This window comes from Lissotriton helveticus (assembly GCF_964261635.1).
Source record: "Lissotriton helveticus chromosome 1_1 unlocalized genomic scaffold, aLisHel1.1 SUPER_1_unloc_63, whole genome shotgun sequence".
NCBI classification, from domain to species: domain Eukaryota; kingdom Metazoa; phylum Chordata; class Amphibia; order Caudata; family Salamandridae; genus Lissotriton; species Lissotriton helveticus.
The window spans coordinates 229005-247729 of NW_027611707.1; the positions used below are offsets into that span (position 1 = coordinate 229005).

General features: G+C 51.5%; 1 protein-coding gene across 1 annotated transcript in view; it reads left to right on the plus strand.

Moving 5' to 3' along the window:
• The window catches only part of LOC144806328 (uncharacterized), a 162748-nt gene that overhangs the window by 78628 nt on the left and 65395 nt on the right, over positions 1–18725 (plus strand). Inside the window, exon 4 of the mRNA XM_078672716.1 lies at positions 7792–7861. The gene's annotated coding sequence lies outside the window, so the exon portion shown is untranslated. The remainder of the gene's footprint in view (positions 1–7791; positions 7862–18725) is intronic.

Sequence of the window (18725 nt, forward strand, 5' to 3'; positions counted from 1 at the left end):
TTACAGGGACTGGCGGAGCGCGAACAGGATTTGCATATTCGGGGACTGTGTCGTCCAAATAGGACGAAATAAAAATATCAGCTGCGGTCTGTTTGTGACGTAACTTGGTCGGAACTAATGGTGGCGGGAAATTACTGGATGCCTCTGGGGTCGCTTTTGGCAAGCCCTCGGCAAGAAGAGGATACATACCCTTAATAAGGGCATGCCTCTGTCTGTCTGACCTGGACTGTCCCTGGGCGGGACAGGAACTGCTTCCTCTAATAAACCCTTTCTAGTTTTTAACTGACGTAATCTTGAAAAGAGCGGCATTGTAAACTTGAATCGGAACACAATACAATACACGAAAAACAATAACAATTGGGAAAACAATTCAGGCATACCACGACATTGGAAATACATTAAACAATATCATAACATAACAGTTCGAACAGAATATTACCTGAAAATACTGAGAACAGAAACAGAACAGATTTTCTCGAGAACGGAACAGACTAGAGTTACTGGATGCACTGCTGTAACAGTACGGAACATACCGGTCCCATAAAAGGACGCATCAAGACCCGTATCCACCTAGGTGAACACTTCGTTTGTGGGCTTGGGTACCACCAACCCACGGACCAGGAGTCAATTTAGACTGACCCTGTCTAGATACTACCCCAGCAATGGTACTCACCGGGCAGCACGGAACGGAAGGCCTCGGACTGAACCGGACTGATGACGACGAACTTCGGACTTCGGACTTCAGTTACGGGTGGGCCTCCGGATACCTCGGACCTTGGACTCTCGGCTTGGGCTCTGGTCGGGACTCGCCGCGTTCCTCCACCGTCTCGTTTGGATGCTGGACCGCCTCCTCCGTCTCCTCCGTGGGCCTGAGGGATACTTGAAGCAGAAATATCTGCACGTGGCCGGTATGGTTCCGTCACGGCTGCAGAGGGTCAGGGGGTCGGCGTGGCTTCACCGACGCGTGGGGAAAGGGCAAGTCCCTATTCGGGCGCCATTATGTGGTAAATAAATAAATAATACCCTATTTTTGACTAGGCTTATAGCATAACAGATAGCTCAATAAAATAAGAGTCAAGATTCGAGGTAGTAGGAGTTTCTGCAGGTTTATTACAGCATAAGGACAGGATCGGGACAACCTGCATAGGAACAGAGTGAAAGGGCCCAGCAGGACAACTGGGGCCCAGCAGCTGCCGGGGCTTGATCTGGGATGAGCGCGCTAACTTTTAATAACAATACATTGACTTATATACATAGCGCAAACACATAGCATTACATTGCAGTAGGCGTAACAGTGGGTGGAGCAGAAGGCGTGACGTGTAGCAGTCGCGAAAGATAACAGTAAAAAGAGGTGTAACTGGGAGTATACATAGACATGTGATGCAAACGTAACAGAATATGTCATGAAATGGGCGGAAACTTTGGAGGGGGCTACCTAAGGAGCCGGGACCTCTAACCTAATGGTGCGCGGAAACTGGCAATGACGTATCACTAGGAGAAGCTGGGGGCTATGAACTCTGTGCTAGGAGCAGAGACTAGAGTCTGGAGGGTCGGAGCGACATGTACCTAAACCCTATCTGGTATCTGGTGTTTAGAGAACATGTTGATATAAACTAGGAGTCATGAGGGGAAAAGCTAACTTGACTCTAAGACTGGACCATGCATTATTCTACATGTAGTGCGTGATGAAGAATATTAAATGACCAGTAAATGCAGTATTTCTCTAACATGGAGACGAATAGGCTAGACAATGACGGAAACTATTGATGCAGTTCAGTAGCTTAGGAATGCAGAGGAGAAGGACTGAACTGATAACTGGAATCATAACATACTTTTGGCAGACTCAGAGGCAGAGCCGGGCTGCACCGGGCACTGCGAGGCAGGAAGTGAGTGAAAGGTCGAGGATACAGGTGGGGGCTGTATCGCTCCTTAGCGAGGCTTTCAGGAGACAGGAGCTGAATCTGATGTCCGGGCCCTTTTGAGGCCTGGAAACGGGGACTTTATAATGGAATAACGTGCACACTGGGAAACGTGGCAACATAACTTTACATAGGCCTGATATTCGTAGTATTCACGAGGACTGGAAACTGGCATACTAGAGGTGGACACAACTGGAATTGCGTCATTAATCGGACATGGGGAATAACATATGCATATTGGTCATGCACACATAACATATGATGGATGAGGCGTAGGGACACAGAACATGGCAAAATTTACTTTTCCACACATTGCAGAGTCCCCAGTCGCGGGAACGTTCCATCGTTCCTACGCGATCTTTCTTTCCCATTTGTGTGCGGTGAGTGAGTAAGCCGCCAGGGGGCGTCCTAACGTCTCGCCGACTCTTTGGCGCGCCTCCGCAGTTACAGGAGCCGCGCCGTGGAGTCTGCTCGCGCAGGAGCCAGCCCCCGCGTACCCCTCTGACACCTGGTGCTCCGGGTCTGTACCTCCCTGTTCTGACGCCCCGTTGGGGTCTGTATTGCGGCGCTGACCGCGTAAAACACCTGCGGGGGAACTTTGTGCACCTCTTTTGTTCGTGTGTGGCTTGGCGCGCTTGAGGGGTGCGGAGACTCGGTCCCGGCGAGGAGAGTCTGCGCGCTGGGGGGTTGGTGCTGCCCCACCTGCCACGTCAGTTGGCCCACAAAGTGATCGCAGCCAGTTGGCCTGCCCATATCCGAGACTTATCTCGACTGCCGCCCTCCAGGGTGTCCCGGAATTACCCCTGTGCTTCAGGATGGAAGGGGAGTACGAGGAAGAACCCTACTCCTACCTGCAGGACGACGAATTTTACCAGGCGGTGGATAATTCGATTTATCGCTGCGTGACGGAGGTGGTAGGGCCTATGGAGGACCGCCTCTCCGCCCGCATTGTGGAAGAATGCGCGAAGCTGGCGTCAGCGCATGTGCCTCCGACCCCCGAACTCCCGGGGACATCTGGCGGGTTGCCGCCCGTGCCGAAGAGGCCCTGTAGGGAAGGCCCGTCCTCGGAGGCCCAAGGAGTGGACAGGGGCGCGTTTGAGCGTCTACGGGACGCCTTCCTGGCGAAGGCAACGGCGGTGCCCCCTGCTCCCTTGGCGGATCCGGGTGCTTCAGGGCACGTGTCGACGGCCCCCGCTTCTCCTGTGTACGACTCTCCAGACACCGATGACGACGGGAAGTCGACCCGATCTTGGCTTCCGGCGTCCTCTGCCAAGGAGATGCCACGAGATGAGTCGGGCATGCTGGACCCGGACGAGATCGTCCACCCTCGCTCCGCGGCTTGGACACCGGGGGAGACGGTGGCGAAGTTTGTAGCGGGCAGGCTACGCAAGCCGCTGGAGAAGGAGGCAAGGGGTTGCCTGCGTGGGGAATGCCCTAGACCGACTTTGGAGGGTAAGGTGGCCATGACCCCGGAGTTGGATGCCAAGATGGCCACCTTCTTGGCAAAATTTATGAAGGATCCCAGAAAGGGCATCGATCGGTCCTGGCGGGCCTGCCAGGATAAGCTGTTGGATGCGGTAGGGCCTGCCACGAAGATCCTCGATATGGCGGAGGAGGCGAAGGCAAATGGCACCGTCATTTCTCCGGAGGTGCTTTCTAATTGGGCCCAGAGGGTGATCGTGTTCTTGGGCAACGCCAACTGCGCACTGTCTACTGAGCGGCGGCGTTCGCTCTTGATTAAATTGGATCCGAAGTTGGGGGACCTGGCCTCGTCTGAGGCGGGTGCTGTTGCCCAGGGTGGCCTCTTTGGCGAGCCCTTTATCAGAGAGCTGGGCAAATTCGTGAACACGTTCACATCGCTGGACAAGGCTCAATCCAGCATTAAACGGGTGTTTCACCAACGTTTCTCCGGAGGGGCCGGTCGCGGTAGGGGCCGCGCGACCGGCCGTGGCCAGCAAGCCAACAATAAAGGACAAGGCTCCGGCAGAGGCCAATACCAGACCTCAGCCAACTTTAACAACTTCTACCCCACCAGAGGGCAGTGCTTCGGCGGCAGAGGGTTCAGGAAGAACTCTGGACAAGGCAATGCCTCCGGTAAGTGTACTCTGTTTGGATCAAGTTCCAATTGGGGGGAGGTTGGCAACCTTTTACGGGGAGTGGGAGTTGCTCACTGCCGACGCTTGGGTCTTGCAGACTGTACGTGGGTTCCACATAGAGTTCTACGACCAGCCCACACAAGCGGTGCCCCCACGTCCAATGGTGTTCTCAGAGTCCGACGCGCGGTTGATAGACGGAGAGGTCTCGGAACTGCTCCGCAAAGGGGCCATCCGCCTATCAACGCGCCACCCAAACGTGTTCCTCAGCAATGTCTTCCTAGTGGACAAGACAGATGGGGGCAAGAGACCTGTGATCAATCTCAAAGAATTCAACGGGTGGTTGGTCTATCGACATTTCAAGATGGAGGGTATCCACCTCCTTCGAGACGTACTCCTCCCTCGGGATTGGATGGTGAGACTGGATCTCAAGGATGCCTATTTGGTCGTCCCCATCCACCCCCTGCATCGTCGTTTCCTTCAGTTTATATGGAACGACAGGGTGTTCGAGTTCGCCGCGCTACCGTTCGGTCTGTCGTCGGCCCCCTGGTGCTTCACGAAAGTGCTCCACCCGGTAGTGGAGTTTCTCAGGAGTCAGGGGGTCCGAATGTTGGTGTACTTAGACGACATCCTCCTCATGGGGCAGTGCCCGGAGGTGTTGGCGGGCCAGCTTCGGCAGGCCGTGCACCTTCTTCAGAGACTGGGGTTCGTTATCAACGGCTCCAAGTCGGTTTTGGTTCCCACTCAGAGGATTATCTTCCTGGGTTTCGTAGTGGACTCGGTGCAGGCTGTCTTGAGCCAGCCGGGTCGGAAAGTCGCGAAAATACGACACCTGCTCCGGCAGACGATTGCCAAAGATCGCACTTCTTTGCGCCATATCGCCAAGGTGGTAGGACTTCTGTCGTCCTCCATCCATGCGATTTTCCCAGGCCCCCTGCATTACAGGGCGCTCCAACGCCTGAAGGCGCAACACCTACGTCGTGGAATGAGCTACGATCAGTGGGTTCCCCTCACGGAAGAAGTGAAGGAGGAACTGTCTTGGTGGCTGTCTCACATGGAGGCATGGAATGGTCGGGCGATCTTCGGATCGGCCCCGGACCTAGTCATAGAGTCCGATGCCAGCAGGTCGGGCTGGGGCGCCCGGTGCGGGGATTTTTCCACCGGCGGCGCCTGGTCTTCAGAAGAACAACGATTGCATATCAACTGTTTGGAGCTCCTGGCGGGCTCCTTCGCAGTCCGTTGTTGGACCAAGGATTCGGTCAAGGCCTGTGTCCTTTTACGGATGGACAATGTTTCGGCGGTTCGTTATGTGAACCATCTAGGAGGTCCTCGTTCCCGCGCTTTGGCGGATCTGGCGAAAGACTTCTGGGACTACTGCCTGTCGCGTCACATTGCGGTGACGGCGGAATATCTACCGGGTCAGGCCAACCAGGTAGCGGATTGGCACTCCAGACACCTCGGGGACGCCAGTCAGTGGAAACTGGATCCGGAGGTCTTCTGGTGGTTACAGACTCTCTGGGGTCCTTTTTCAGTGGACCTGTTTGCGTCCCGTCTCGACCACCAGCTGCTGCGTTTTTTCAGCTGGAGGCCGGACCCTCTGGCGGAGGCCACGGACGCCTTTCTACAGGATTGGAGTCGGGAGCAGCTGTTTGCGTTTTCCCCGTTCTCCATGATAATGCGAGCGGCGGCCCAAATACGCCGCCAAGGAGCGGAGTTGGTGTTGGTTACACCGCTCTGGAGGTCTCAAGTGTGGTTTCCGGTTCTTCTGGAACTTTCTTGGGATTTTCCAATCCTACTCGCCCTGTTTCCTCTGCTCCTGACAAATCCGGATCGGGAACCGCATCCTCTCATCACGCAGAGCTCTCTCCGCCTCGTGGCTTGGAGGCTCTCAGGAGACGCTGGTCGCTCCCAGGCCTTTCGGGGTCTGCTGAACACTTGCTCTCCAAAGCATGGGCCGATAGTACGACGAAGCGCTACAGATCCGCTTGGCTTAAGTGGATGCGTTGGTGTCTACGAAGGGATTTGGATCCCTTGGTCGCAGGCCTCGTTCCCGTGCTGAATTTCCTGGCTCACCTAGCCGACAAGGGCTTGGCCTATAGAACGATCAATGCTATTCGATCGGCGATTTCGGCAGGCCATGACAACATCGATGGCCACCCAGTAGGGGAGCATCCTTTTGTTTGCCGACTTCTGCGGGCTATTCGTCTCGCGTTGCCTCCTGAACCCAGGTACTCCGTCCTTTGGGACGTCAATTTGGTTCTGAACTTGTTCTTGTCCTGGCCGGCCAATTCCTATCTGTCTCTTAAGGAACTGTCGGCAAAGTTGGCCATGTTACTATGTTTGATTTCTTGTAGACGCGTCTCTGACGTGCGCGCGCTGGATATATCTGCACGCATTTTTTCCCCGGATGGGGTCACTTTTACCGTGGGCCGACGCACCAAAACGTCGTCGCGATCCATTTCCTATCCAGCTTATCTTGACACTCCTAAGTTTTGTGTTGTGCAATGCCTCAAAGCATATGAGGATCTGACCTTGGATTTGCGCCCCCCGGGCGAACGTCAGTTGTTGATTGCTCTGCGGAAGCCACACAAAGCTGTCTCCTCCCCCACTATTGCTCGGTGGGTGTGGTGGGTCATGCAAGAAGCAGGCATCAATACTACTCTCTTTGGAGCACATTCTGCCAGAGGGGCCATGGCCTCTAAGGCGTTCTCGGTGGGTGCTCGCTTGGAGGACCTAATGCGAGCGGCGGATTGGTCCTCGGATTCCACCTTTAAGAGGTTTTATTTTAAGCCGGTGGTGGATTTGGCCCAGTTGGTGGTAAGTTAGCTTTAAACTAGCATAATCTGAAGCCTCCGGTCCTGACATAGAATCGAAATTTGCCTAGCTTATGTAACGGTAAGTTTCAATTCTATTAAGGACACAGAGGCGAGGATTATCCCACCCAGGCTACACAGTGGTGTCTCTACCCACCCGTATGGCAGTAAGTAAAGCGTTTTCCTTTACATTGTCTGTGCTGTATTAGTCACTGAATGCTCCTCGCCTTATTGTTGCATTCCTGGGCCACCTCGCTTACGCTGTTTCTTTTTCGGCAGGCAATGAGGGTGCTAAGCAGGATCAATGAGGTTCAGGCGTGATCTGCGCGAAGAAAGAGGAGGAAGAGGAAGAGAAGGCCGGGTTTATAGCGGTGATGGACAGAGTGGAAGGACTATGGACTGCCATTATACAAAGAGACTCTTGGGAGTTGTTGTTTTGATCTGTTGAACGTTCCGTCAAATGCTTTAGGCCTTAAAGCATTTTTTGTTTCTATCATATATCTTTTCCTAAGCTGCTGTGGAGTCTTTATGTTAATAAAGCGAAGGAAGATGTAGCATAATCCTCGCCTCCGTGTCCTTAATAGAATTGAAACTTACCGTTACGTAAGCTAGGCAAATTTCGATTCTTGTATAGAATTTATGTGCTGCAATGATAATAGAATCAGATAAAAGTAATTAGCAGTATAAGCACAGTAAACAAAATAAATAGTTCCATTATCTTTCTAAAACAATGTACATATGCAAGCATATAAAAACAATGTAGAGTTTTCCTACTATGCTTTCCAGTGTGTGTCTATGTGTGTCTGTCTCCCATTCCCTGTAGGGAAAGTATGTAACTCCCCGTTGTAGAAGAGTCAGTCAAGAAGGAGCACACTGCATTGAATAATTTCTTGGTATGCACTTTTTATTAGTATTAGAGGAAATCACAATGATTGATTGTCTCTTTTATATTCTTCTTTCCCACAGGGTCTTCCACTTCAGTCCCTTAGGTGAGCCTCGTCCGCGGTCGTTCCTCGGACAGAAGGAAAAGACTCAGGTAAGTGTTTTTGCTTGAGGGTTTAATCAAGGGAGGATTTGAGGGATAAATAATAGCTATGCCTAAATGTCAAGGGAGGGGGTAGAGGTTGGAGCAACCAAAGGAAAAAGAGTAGCCAATGATTTCTGCTCTTGTCTTTCTTTTCCGTCTCACTTATTTCCTTTTCCCTGGATCCCTTTCAACCCTCAGCCTCCCCTCCCGTCCCTCTCTGACTCAGCCCCTTTCCAAAAGCCCCGTAGACGTCCACGCACCTTGAAGAGTCACGTCACTCCGGGGCCGTGGCGGGGTGACTCCACGTCTTTCAGTGTGGTCTGGTCTTCTGTTTCGGCTTTCCCTCCTCCGCCAGGTTCGGGTTTTCCGCTCACCGACAAACTGTGACCTCCCCTGGGCTCCGGTTCTCTCTCTCGGAAGGCTGTTAGGCCTTCTCTGTCTTTCCGGTCTTCCCCCGCTGGGTTCTCCGCCTCGCGTGCCTGTGCTGCGTGCAGTTGGATCAACTACTGACCAACCTGACGCGCTCTCCACCCCGCCTTCTTTAAGCGTTTATCCTCTGAGGTCCTTCCTCAGCTCTGGCTTAAAGGGGCCGCCTGCCGATTCCCCTCTCTCCACTTCTTGATGACAGCAAAGCAGACAACCGGTAAAAGGAGACTGTGAATATAGGAGGGGAGAAATATATGAAGGGATGGCATGGCACTCCTTATCCTCTATCCCATCGTCTACCACAAGGGCTACCTCACACACCCCACCCCCAGACGTTTCCTGTTCGGGGAAATGAGGAATGCGTGAAAAAGTCAGCAACTTGGTATGCAGAGTATAAGAGATGACAATGCTAAAACTAGTGCCCATCCTGGAATAAAATAAGACACACCTAAAAATAGCTTATCCCAAAAACCCACCTTCCAAAAACAAGACACCAAACAACAGGAAAAACTTAGGAGCTTCAGGTGATGTCCCTAGTGTCTGATTACTGGTGTTTGTTTAGGTTTACAGGAGTCCAGAGGTTACATAGCAAACCTTGTCTATGCATGCTGTGTATTTTTCATTCATTGTTGTCATGTTTATGTAATCCACTCATCGCGTGCCAGAAGGTAGGTGTATTTGGCTACAGTTGTTTATATAGCGCCAGACTAGATCTGGTCTGTGTCTCCTGCTCCCTAGCTTGTTCCCGTAAAAGTGCATCAGTATCTCCTTCCCTTGGAAGCAAATCCACCTGTATTCCAGTTTAAGCATATTTATTCTCATAGAATCACTTTCAAAATCCACTGTTCCGCAGGTAAATTCAAATTCAGTCTGCCCCAATTCATTTTGGGGGTTCTCCCTTCATCAGGGTAAGCATGTGAGGAATCTATGTTATATGTAGTATGCGGAAAATAGTGACATAAGAATTAACTTGCAATGCAATCTAATCCTACAGATTCATAAATTAATAGTTTACTACATGTCCTGGTAGAGCCTAACCGCATGTCTGCGTTTGTGTTATACCAGGGTCTCCACCTTTTCGATAGTCAGAGCTATTTCTGATTGAGGAGAATTATCCTGATCGACTGCCTTTATCACGTGACTTAGCTAAGGGTAGATAAATACCAAGCAACTTAATTGCGCCCCTAGAGTGCCCAGTCTTGCTGCAGTGAGCACATAGCATTTGTAGCACTGGGTTAGGAAAGGTGTACCTGTAGGCACCCTAAGCCTTTGTAGCACTGTTAGGTTTACCTGCGGGACCCCAAGCTTTTATAGTACTGGTAGGAACGGTGTCTGTGGGGTCCCCAGGGGCGTGTTATGTTCATTTTATTCTTATTACCGAATCACATCTGAGAGCTGAGTGTTTCACTGAGGGTTGTGGCCTCTTTCTCCTGCAATACATGGGATGGCATTGTTCTGTAGTAGGGGATCTCTGTGTATAGTCATAATCTAGTGAATAGTCCCGCTCATGTGCGTGGACCCCGGCAATCAAAAATAATCTCTTAAGCGGTCATAAAATTGCAGAACTGCAAAGACACTTAAGAGATAATTTAAAGACAAATAATGCCGCCTATATCCACAGGCAACACTGTCCAGTACTTCAACTAGAAATTCCACCAAAAACACACACACAACAGCACAGCTTGCCCAGTTTCTTCCATAGAGAAACTTGCCTCTACCATTGAATGCCTCTGGGATGATAGAGAGGAAGGCATGGACAGACAAGCCCCATAGACTGTCATTATGTGGCCTAAATAGGATACTGTGCCTTTAAGAGAACTTTCCAGAACTTCTCCCAGTATCCCAGAATGCATAGCAGGTCCCATTTACTTTCAATTCTTTTTTCCGGCTCCTGCTAACCGGACCCTGGTGCATTGAGCTCTCCCTTTTTTCAAGGGTTTATTGGATTTTGTGCACTTTTTGACTTAAAGGTGTTTTCAGTTTATGTACTTGGTGTCTCTCTTCATTCCTGGGTATTTGTTCAGGCTTTTTAGGGCTCTAAAATGCCTGCTCTGTTCGACAAGTGCCCTGCATGTGGAAGGAAGAAGGCCAAGTCGGATCCACACGACGTCTGCATACTCTGCCTCCCTGAAACACATGTTCCTGAAGGATGTGACATTTGTCAGACCTTTACAACAAGGACCCTGAGGGACAGGCTGAAGATTAGGCTCCAAGGCCTAGAGGAGAGACGACTGCAGGCTGCAGGTGGGTCTGGGCAGGCTGGGAAGGATCCCTCTGCCTCTGCTGATGCCTCTGGGGGGCTCCCCAGAGGCAGGAAGTCCAGTAAACGATCCCGGTCTCCGTCGATTGCATCGACAATGACGTCGAGAGGGATGACGACGGTGTGTTCCCCATCTCTCCGTGTCGAGACAGCGTGGAAGGTCGACGTTGAAAGGCCTGGGAAGGCCGCCGTCCAAGCCACCGTCGACGGAGTCTTCGTCGTCGAGCCATCGGCGCCGAAGAAGGACAAGCAGGCATCGGCGCTCGCCGTCGAGGCAACACCGCCGTTCGCCGTTGAGTAGACGTTCAGCGTCGAGAGGATCCTCGACGTTGAGGAAGCGGTCGTCGAGGAAAAGTCTACGCTCGTCGTCGAGAACGGACCGCTCGTCGTCGAGGTGGCGGCGCTCGGCGTCGAAGAAGAAACACTCGACGCCGTTCGACGCCAGAGTCACGGGGTCGACGTTCGACGCCAGAAAAACGACACTCGACGTCGAGAAGGAAGAGATCGGCGTCTGGGAGCCGTTCTGCCTCTCCACGGTCGACGTACCTACACCACCGAATGGGACCCCGAAACCTAGGACCCAGGATAAACCACGGAAGACGCCTCCACGGAAACCTACGGAGCGTCCTCGTACTGGGAGATCGCGATCACGTTCCAGGAGGATAGAAAGATCGCGCCACAGGTCTTCCACACGGTCGAGACGGCGCCACAGGAGGCACAGGTCTCGTTCACAGACAAGGTCCTCGGGGACCCGGGACTATTCTCCAACGTTGTCGGAATCACCAGAGACAAGGGTTTCACCGATTGATGATCTGGTGTCCTTTCAGGAAGTCCTTTTAAGGGGTGCAGCAAAACTGGGCATCTCATTGACGGTGCCCACGCCCAAGACTTTGGTGATCTTTGAGACGCTGCACCAGAAGCATCCATCCCGGCCATTGCTACCATTGGTACCAGGCTTGGAAGAACCGGCCTTTGACCTTTTCCTCACCCCGGCGGTGACCAAGGCGGCCCCCTCGAGGCTACTGAAAAAATACCGGGCTCCCGTCTCCGATCCGGCCTTCCTGAGGATGGAACCTCCTCCGGATTCTGCGATTGTGACAGCAGCGCGCAAACAGCATGCCACCACTCCCTCGTCCACAGTTCCGCCGGATAAAGAATCTAGGTAGCTGGATTCCTCTGAAAGAAAGGTTTTTGGGACATCGGCAACTTCTATGAAGGCTGCGAGTGCCACGGCCTTGTTGGGACGATATGATCGAGCCCTCTGGGAATCCCTCCAGCAGTTTGTGGAACTTCTGCCGCGTGACAAGAGGGAAGATTTCCAGGAAGTGCTGAACGAGGGGATGTTGGTGGCGAATCAGGTCATCAGCGCCGCGGCCGATTCTTCCCTGCTGGCGGCACATGGTTTCTGCCATGGGATTACCCAGCGAAGACACGCCTGGCTCCGCCTCACGTCGTTAAAACCTGACGCACAACAAAGGGTTGCCAATCTCCCATTCTCTGGCGAAACCCTATTTAGGAAACATGCGGATGACGAAATGGCCCGCATGAAGGCGGAGGCTGAGACGCTCACGGCTGTGGGTTTGGAAAAACCCAAGGATAGTAAGAAGTCGTACCGCCCGTTCCAAAGACGGTTTGGTGGACAGGGCAGAGGGCGTGGCCAGTCTTCAGGACAACAACAGCAGCAGCAGTTCAGAAGACCGTTCCAAAATCGCCAGAAGGACAGAGGAGGCCACCAGTCGGCAACAGCGACTAAAGGCCCGGCCGGGTCTAGGCCCTGAGTGCTTACTTCCCCTACATCCATTACCCACTCCGGTGGGGGGAAGCGTTCCATTTTTTCTGGCAGAGTGGAGAAAAATTGCTCAGGACAAGTGGGTGCTCAATATTGTTTGCAATGGATACAGTCTTCGGTTCACCAGCCCGCCTCCATCAATCCCTCCGGTCAGCTCGCAGTATCAACTGCGAGAGCTCCAGGCGGAGGCCGATATCCTGTTAAGGAAAAGGGCGATAGAAGACGTACCTCTGTCTCAAAGAGGAAGAGGTCTGTACTCCAGGTTCTTCCTTGTTCGCAAGAAGGACAAGAACGAGTTCAGGCCCATTCTGGACTTGCGGCAGGCAAACAAGTGGATTCGCAAGGAAAAGTTTTGCATGCTGTTGTTGCATCAGATTTATCCTCAGTTGCAACAAGGGGACTGGCTGTGTGCCATAGACCTACAGGATGCGTACTTCCATGTGCCTGTTGCACACAAACAAGTCAAGTCAAGTCAAGAGATTTATATAGCGCGCTACATACCCATAGGGTCTCAAGGCGCTTGAAGAAGGGTGGGGAATTACTTGTCGAATATCCAAGTTTTAAGTTGCTTTCTGAATGCTAGGTGGTTCTGAGTAAGGCGATGGTGAGTGGGAAGTGAGTTCCAGTTTTTAGCTGCCAGGTAGGAGAAGGATCTACCTCCCATGGTGGTTTTGTTGATGCGAGGTACAGTGGCAAGGGCTTGGTTGGAGGATCGTAGCTGGCGGGAGGGGGTGTAGAAGGACAGTCGTGTGTTAAGGCATTCGGGTCCAAGTTCGTAAAGTGCTTTGTGTGCGTGGGTTAGGAGGCGGAAAGTAATCCTCTTATTTACGGGGAGCCAGTGGAGGTTTTTCAGGTGACCAGAGATGTGTTCTTTACGCGGGATGTCTAGTATGAGCCTGGCTGAAGCGTTCTGGATGCGTTGGAGTTTTTTCTGGAGTTTTGCGGTGGTACCGGCGTATATGGTGTTTCCGTAGTCCAGGCGGCTCGTGACCAGTGCGTGGGTGACCGTTTTTCTAGTTTCGGTGGGGATCCAGCGAAATGTTTTTTTGAGCATGCGAAGAATGTTGAAGCAAGATGAAGAAACGGCGTTGACTTGTCTGTTCATCGAGAGTGAGGAATCCAGGATGATGCCCAGGTTACGTGCGTGGTCCGTCGGGATGGGTGCTTTTTCAAGGGCCTCTGGCCACCAAGAGTCATCCCAGGCGGAGGAGGAGGTGCCTAAGATGAGGACTTCTGTTTTGTCTGAGTTCAGTTTCAGACGGCTGTGCTTCATCCACTCGGCTACTTCTTTCAATCCTTCGTGTAAGTTGGTTTTGGCGGTGTTAGGGTCTATGGTGAGTGAGAGGATCAGTTGAGTGTCATCAGCGTAGGAGATGATGTTGAGGTTGTGTTGGCGAGCGATGGCCGCAAGGGGGCTCATGTATACGTTGAAGAGGGTGGGGCTGAGTGACGATCTTTGTGGCACGCCGCAGATGACTTCAGTGGCCTCTGACTTGAATGGTGGGAGGCGGACTCTCTGGGTTCTTCTGGTGAGGAACGAGGTGATCCAATCCAGTGCTTTTCCTTGGATTCCGATGTTTCTGAGGCGTTGTAACAGGGTGCTATGACAGACTGTGTCGAAGGCTGCGGAGAGGTCGAGGAGGATGAGGGCGACTGTGTCTCCATTGTCCAGTAGAGTTCAAATGTCGTCTGTTGCTGCGATGAGTGCGGTTTCAGTGCTGTGTTTGGCTCGGAAGCCGGACTGTGAGGAGTCGAGGGATTTGTTGCTTTCGAGGAAGGCGGCGAGCTGGTTGTTGACAGCTTTCTCGATGACTTTGGCCGGGAATGGAAGAAGCGAGATGGGGCGGTAGTTTTTGAGTTCGGTGGGGTCAGCTGTGGGTTTTTTCAGAAGGGCGCTGAGTTCGGCGTGTTTCCAGCTTTCCGGGAAGGTGGCGGAGTTGAGGGAGCAGTTGATGACATCTCGGAGGTGTGGTGCTATGATGGAGTCTGCTTTGTTGAAGATGTGGTGAGGGTATGGGTCAGTTGGGGATCCTGAGTGGATGGAGTTCATCAGGCGGATGGTGTCCTCAGTGGAGATTGGGTTCCAGTCATTAAGGATGTTCAAGGGGGGTGAAGGACCTGCAGAAGGTTGGGTGGGTTGGTCTCCGGGTCGATTGTCGAAGCTGTTGTGGATGTCTGCGATTTTGTTGTGGAAGAATGAGGCTAGGGAGTCGCAGAGGGCTTGAGAGGGGCTGATGTCGTTGTAGTTGGCTGATGGGTTGGTAAATTCTTTGACGATGTTGAATAATTCCTTGCTGTTGTGGGCGTTGTTATCTAGTCGGTCTTTGAATGTGGCTTTCTTGGCAGCTCGGATTAGTTGGTGGTGTATGCGGGTGGCGTTTTTGAAGGCGTCCCTGGTGCTGGTGTTTGGGTCTTTTTTCCAGGCCTTCTCGAGGGAGCGACAGAGTTTCTTGGATTTCTTAAGATCATCGTTGAACCAGGAGGCGTTTTTGCTGCCTAGTTTGATTTGACGTTTTTTCAACAGTGCTAGGATGTCGGCGCTGTTGGATAGCCATTGGGTGAGGTTAATGGCTGCCTGGTCGGGGTTTGAGGAGTGGGCGGGGAGGTTTAGAAGAAGCGATGAGGAGATCTGGTCGATGGTGATTTTGTTCCAGTTTCTTCGCATAGTGGGTTGAGAATGGTTGTGGATTGTGGTCTTATTGTAGATAAAGTGAACGCAGCTGTGGTCCGTCCAATGAAGAGCTGTGGTGTGACTGAATGAGACATGTTTGCTGGAGGTGAAGATAGGGTCGAGTGTGTGACCTGCAATGTGGGTGGGGGTAGTGACAAGTTGTTTGAGTCCGAGGTTGGCGAGATTGTCCAGAAGGGTGGTGGCGTTGCTGTCATAGCTCTTTTCCAGGTGAAAGTTGAGGTCTCCCAATAGGATGTATTCCTCAGAGGGGAGGGCGTGTGGGGTGATAAAGTCAGTGATGTCGTCACTGAATTGTGCACGGGGTCCTGGAGGCCGGTAGAGGAGGGTGCCTCTGAGTGTGGTCTTGGGGTCGGTGTGGATCTGGAAGTGAAGGTGTTCGGCGCTGGCAAGGTCGACGTCTGAGCTGGTTGAGATGCGGATGGAGTTCTTATGGACGATAGCGATGCCTCCTCCTGTTTGGTCGGTGCAGTCCTTACGGATGATCTTGTAGCCTCCTGGGATGGCAATGGTGATGTCTGGGGCTGATGAGGCGTTCATCCATGTTTCTGTTAGGAAGGCGACGTCCGGAGAGATGGTGTCTAGTAGGTTCCAGAGGTCGATGGCATGCCTGTGGACCGAGCGGGTGTTGAGCAGGATGCATTGTAGGTGGTTGGTGTTGGATATCTGTTGTGTGTTCGTAGATGAGGAGTTGTTCTTGGTGCCGTCGAACTTGCAGGAGTTGCAAGAGAAGGGTCCATGGGTGTGTTTAGGAGCGGCTTGGACGCAGGAAGTTCTCTTCCAGGGGATCCTCATCAATAGTCATAAGCACTGAATATTCCCACCCATGTGCGGTACCCCGGAAACACTATAAAAATATATATGTAAAAAACACATATATCTCGCTCCACATATATGTATGTACATATATTATTTTTCTCACACCAATGCAGCTCCATAACTGAGGCTAAAACAATGTAAACACATATACATGCACTGCAATTAGTTAGGAAGCAAAAGAAAAAAAACACATTAGGTCAAATAACCTTTGAACTTTGTGTTTTAATGAGTAGACCACTCATAAATCCTGAAAATTGCTTGTAAATAGACATTGTTAGCCCTCAGGCTGCATTGCAAAACCAATAGCATAGAAAATGAAACCATTTTCAACAAAAACTGGCACCGTGCCTTTAAGGCAGCCATGACCCCAGGCTTCCCATCATGCCTCAGGTGTGACAGTTAGGTCAGTTGTTCTTTCCGGCTCCTTCAGTCAGGACCCTGGTGAAACAGCTCCCTTTATTTTTGGCATTTTGTAAAAATATATTCTTGTTACCTACAATTTGTTGCCTTCATTCGACGTCTTTTAGACATAGGGTGTTACTGATACCTTTTTTAGGCTTAAAAAAGGTGATTTTTCTGTCAGAGATGCCTTCCCTGTTTGATAAATGCCCTTCATGTGGAAGGAAGATAGCCAAGACTGACACTCATTCAGTGTGTATCCTGTGCCTACCTGAATCTCATTCCTCGAAAACCTGTGAACACTGCCAGGTTTTAACATCTAGGACTGAAAGAACGTGAGAGAATTCGGGTTTATGGGCTTTCTGAGAGAGGAAGATCTCCCAAGAAGCAGAAAAGTCGGAAGGCGCGGTCGACGTCGAAAGAAGCCCCGACTGGTTCACATTCGGCGTCGAGATCGGCGTTGGAGAAGCAGTCGACGGCGATGAAGAAGACGTCTTCAGCGTCAACATCCAAGGTTCCTCCGCTACAGACAGCGTCGAGGGATAGGTCACCGTCGAAGCAGAAGAGTTCGACAGCGAGCCAACTGACGTCGAAGCAGCATCGTCATGCTGTGACGTCGAGGCATTCTCCGTCGACGCCTGACCACGGCGTTCGGCGTCGAGACATCCTCCGTCGGCGACTAGTCATGGTCGTTCGGCGTCGAGGGAGCCTCTGTCGACACATCGTCGGTCGACGTCGAAGCAGCCCACGTCGACGCCTGATCAAAGGCTTTCGACGTCGAGGCAGCCTCTGTCGCATTCAGACAAGCGGCATTCGGACTCGGGGGCACACCCCGTCGCCGACAGAACACCGGCGATCGGCGTCGAAGCAGCCTTCGTCGTCGTCGAGCAGACCACCTTCAACGGCGAGATGCTCCATGCCGAAGGACAGTCATCGCCACCCGAGGTCGGCGTCGGGGAAATCACGGTCGACGTCGAAAGAGCGTCTATCTGCTCGGCGTCGATACAGCCACCGTCGATGGATCAGCGAAGATCCAGGGAACGGAGCGTTTCGCAGCCAGTCATCTCTCCTGCAAGGTCACAGAAGAGGTCGCCTTTGAAGCAGGTGATGCAGGAGAAAGAGAGTGAACCATTGAATCAGTCTCAAGTCCTAAGGCCTCAATTGGGTTCTCCAGGATCAGCATCGGCTGCGGAGGTGGGACAATCTCCAGTACAGGATCCTCCTGCCAAGAGAAGGAGGGTCGCAGAAGAGAGATCTCGGTCGAGGTCTTCCTCTAGATCTCTAGTGAGCCTATCCTCATAGGTGTACCCAGGGCCTACCAGGGGCTGCAGCATGTATTATGCCACCCCTGGCTGGCCATCTAAATCTGACACAACTGGCTGCACGACAACTGGGGCAAGGTGGTGTAATCACCCTTTGCTTTAGATATAGTATACCTATATCTAACCCTAAAATGGACACCTGTATTCCTATCAGTCACTCCTATGGCAAAAGGAATATTGCCTAGGAAAGCCATGGATGCGCCCTAGGGGGAACTGTTAAGGTGCGTTTTGCCTTTAAATAACATATCTGAATGCACTTAACAATCCATCTGGCTATACCTGATTTGGAAATAGGGTTGCCTTTGTTTTGCGGTGAGAAAGCAACAAACAGCAGTTTTGTCTTTCAAAATGCCTTACTTCTATCTATATAGTATAGCAGGGCTCTCTTGACATCTAAAGTATGCAATGCCCTTTCAGCTACTGTCTGTGGATTTTGAAAGAACACTGGCAGTTCTATTGTTTGATTTATATGAAAATGGGATACCACTTTTGGCATGAATTTAGGGTTTGTTCTGAGAACACCTCTATTTGCATGTACTTGAATGAATGAATCTTGAATAGTTAGGGCTTGCAGCTCACTAACTCTTCGAAGCGAAGTAATGGCAATAAGGAAAGCCACCTTCCAAGTAAGAAATTGTAGTTCACATGAGTGTAGTGTTTCAAAAGGTGGTCCCATAAGTCTGGTTAAAACGACGTTTAGATTCCAGACTGGTGAAGTTGGGTGTTTTGGGGGAATTACTCGTTTAAGTCCCTCCATAAATGCTTTAATTGCTGGCACTCTAAACAGTGAAAGGTGTTGCCTGTTTTGGAGATATGCTGCTAACGCAGCTAAGTGTATCCTGATGGATAAGTATGCTAAATTGCAACGTTGTAGGTGCAAGAGATAGCAAATGATGTTCGGTGTAGAAGCATCTAATGGGTTTATATTGTTGTTACTGCAGTAAATGACAAAACGTTTCCACTTTGCTGTGTAACATGCCCTAATAGTGGGTTTTCTTGCCTCTTTGATAATATTCATGCAGTCTGGAGGCAAGTTCAGGTATCCAAACTCTAGGATTTCAGGAGCCAGATCGCCAGGTTCAGCTGTTGCGGATCTGGATGTTGGATTTCTCCATGGCTCTGAGTTTGAAGACTGGGTGCGAGTCGCAGTCTTTGATGAGGCACCACTG